This window comes from Euprymna scolopes, chromosome 26 (assembly GCF_053919585.1).
Source record: "Euprymna scolopes isolate OS-2025 chromosome 26, ASM5391958v1, whole genome shotgun sequence".
NCBI classification, from domain to species: domain Eukaryota; kingdom Metazoa; phylum Mollusca; class Cephalopoda; order Sepiida; family Sepiolidae; genus Euprymna; species Euprymna scolopes.
Genome location: NC_136507.1, coordinates 54600287 through 54604013, shown reverse-complemented (window position 1 = coordinate 54604013; position 3727 = coordinate 54600287).

The window sequence follows — 3727 nt, the reverse complement described above, 5'->3', positions numbered from 1 at the left end:
ACCAATATTAACATTTCTGCGCAGTATCTGACTAAACCATGTAAACAATTTTACTGCAACTCCGCATCAAATATGCTAATACAATTTCAATGACGAGACAGTTCAAGTTTAGAGAAAGTCCAGGTTTAGAAGAAGTCCAAATGAGAGGAAGTCCAAATGTGAGGAAGTCCAACTTTAGAGGAAGTTCAAATTAAAGGAGTTTTACTATATATGAAAATAGGCTTAATAACATTTAGATATGACATGAGAATGAAGGAATAGGATAAAATGGTAACTAATAATAATAATTAAAAGTAGGTATAACACATAAAGGTAAAATAGGAGGAACTGTATATATGTAGGTAACAGTAAAAAAAAAAATGATAGGCTACAATGAAATAATGAGGAACACTTACAATAGAAGCAGAAAGAAAAAATATAGGAGATAGACAAGAAAGTTGAGAAAAGAGAGGAGACAGAAATAGCAAACAGGGATACAGAAATACATATATCAATAAATAAAAATAAATTTTAAAAAAGTAGATAAAATAAAAATAAAATAAAACAATATGAAAGCGGAGAAAAATGGGTAAGGATATATATATATATATATATATATATATATATATATATATATATATATATATATATATATATGATTACTTCAATTAACCACATAAATTAACATACGAGGATACATATATATATATATATATATATATATATATATATATATATATATATATGAATGGGAAATATATATATATATATATATATAGTAATTTATAAAATATATATGGCGATTAAGCTACACTGAATATTCTGCGTTTCATATATATATATATATATATATATATATATATATATATATATATAGTAATTTATAAAATATATATGGCGATTAAGCTACACTGAATATTCTGCGTTTCATCCACTGTAGGATTCGTCAGGCTTATAAGCCTGCGTTTCATCCACTGTAGGATTCGTCAGGCTTATAAGCCTGACGAATCCTACAGTGGATGAAACGCAGAATATTCAGTGTAGCTTAATCGCCATATATATTTTATAAATTACTAACTAGCTCTACCTACGTATTGAGCACTTTTGAAGTAAATACTTAAAGTTTACGCATAAATCTATACTTCCGTATATTAAATTTGTGTGAGTAAATGAAGTAGTTATATATATATATATATATATATATATATATATATATATATATATATATATATATATATAAAATAAAATAAAAAGAAAAGCAATAAATGAGATAAAAGAAAAAACAACAATTAAATAGATTTCTATTGGTGCCTTAGATTGGTTCAAGTGTACTTTTACTTCTTCAATTTGTGAATCTGCCTGTGAGAACGGTAACAAGAAGAGACGTAGAGTGAGGAAGAGAGAGGACAGAAAAAAAAAGAGAGAGCATTAGAGAAAATAAAGTGCTTATTATAATGGACCCACAGGTGCTATGGTTTTCATACCATTTTCAATTCATTTCCAGTCAATATATAACAACTGAAGGGCTGTTTCATCATTCCACCCGTTAGGTGAGTTTATTGTTTGTCTCTTCAGGTTAAAGTAATTTACGTTTATGTGTTTGTCTGTCCTTACGCTTCTTTTGCTCTAACTGTATCTGTATGTTTGTCTTTCTAACTGTGTTTTTGTCTGAAAGAGAGATTTTCTTGTCTTGATAACTTTTTGTCTGTTTAACATTTTTTTGTCTGGGTGTTTGTCGTTTTGTCTCTCTGTGTTTTCCTGTGTTAGTTTATCTGAATGTGTGTATATTTCTCTGGAGTTTTCGAGTTTGTGCTTTTCTGCATGCCTGTGAGTTTGTTTGTCTGTTTGTACGTGTTTATGCGTACGTTATCTTGCCTTTTCTGTTTATCATTTTAATTAATCAATCAGTGCGTCTCGCATGATATTTGTTTGTTATTCTATGAATCTATTCTCCATTGTTTTATGTCTCTGTGATTGTCAGACTGTATGTTCGTTGATTTCCTTGTTTTCTTTTTTCTTTTTTTACTTAAGTTAATTTTAAGAGATCAACGGAGCTAACTCCTCCTTGAGGTAACACTTGATTCCATTACGATTTAAATTTATATCCGATGATTCTTTTAAGCATAGATGTTCTCTTTATGGCTGCTATATGTATTTCGTTACAGCTCGGTCTTCTAGGGATTGCTTCTAAGTATTTATGAAGATTCTTTTTCATTAGGCCAGTTGCTCGTATCTTTTTCATTAGGCCAGTTGCTCGTATCTTTTTCATTAGGCCAGTTGCTCGTATCTTTTTCATTAGGCCAGTTGCTCGTATCTTTTTCATTAGGCCTGTTGCTCGTATCTTTTTCATTAGGCCAGTTGCTCGTATCTTTTTCATTAGGCCAGTTGCTCGTATCTTTTTCATTAGGCCAGTTGCTCGTATCTTTTTCATTAGGCCAGTTGCTCGTTTCTTTTTCATTAGGCCAGTTGCTCGTATCTTTTTCATTAGGCCAGTTGCTCGTTTCTTTTTCATTAGGCCAGTTGCTCGTATCTTTTTCATTAGGCCTGTTGCTCGTATCTTTTTCATTAGGCCAGTTGCTCGTATCTTTTTCATTAGGCCAGTTGCTCGTATCTTTTTCATTAGGCCAGTTGCTCGTTTCTTTTTCATTAGGCCAGTTGCTCGTATCTTTTTCATTAGGCCTGTTGCTCGTATCTTTTTCATTAGGCCAGTTGCTCGTATCTTTTTCATTAGGCCAGTTGCTCGTATCTTTTTCATTAGGCCAGTTGCTCGTTTCTTTTTCATTAGGCCAGTTGCTCGTATCTTTTTCATTAGGCCTGTTGCTCGTATCTTTTTCATTAGGCCAGTTGCTCGTATCTTTTTCATTAGGCCAGTTGCTCGTATCTTTTTCATTAGGCCAGTTGCTCGTATCACAACCGGTTTGTTTGTGTTTCTCTAATTCTATTCATTTGTTTGCATGTTTGTTGAACTGTCAGACTATTTGTGAGTGGTTATATTTGTTTCCCTATCCATTTCTGTTTGGTTGCTGGTTTGTCTGTAAGTTTGCCTGTCTGTAAGTTTGCCTGTTTTTTTCTGTGCTTTTGTGCATTTGTTTGTGAAAAAATGTAAAATTTCACAAATAATTTCACATAGAAACGCGCAAGAAAACTCACAAACTGTTATTCTGTTGATATTCTTGTTTATCCGTGTGTATCTATTTTCATGTTTGTCTTTCTTTTTCTATATTTCTCTGTTTTTGTCATTTTATATTTTACTGTGATTGTGTTTATCTGTTTGTTGGTTTTTGCGTCTTTTTGTATGATTTCGTTATGGAGTCTTTTCGCTTGGCGGTGTGATTATTTGTTTGTGTCTGTCTTTTTATCTTGTTTATGTGTGCTTGTCAGAGTGTTTGCGCCTTTTCCGTTTCTCTTTCTGTTGTTTAATTTTTCGATCTTCATGCACAATCATTGATATGCAGACATGCAAACAAACATAGAGATGAATTTACAGATACATACAAACGCAGATAAAAACACATACAGAGAGATATTCAAAGAGATAGACAAGACTCTCAAGGGAACAGATAAGTAAACTAAATAGCTGTACTATTCTTCTTATTATTATTTATTATTATTATTGGCTCACATGGAGCTTTCACACAAGTCAACAAACGATCGGTTTGGAGACCTGTGGCGTTCTCTGGAAGCTGACTGACAACAAGTCTCCCCAGACGTCCAGCTCTCTCCACCTCCTTCGATAGCATTTGCAGAT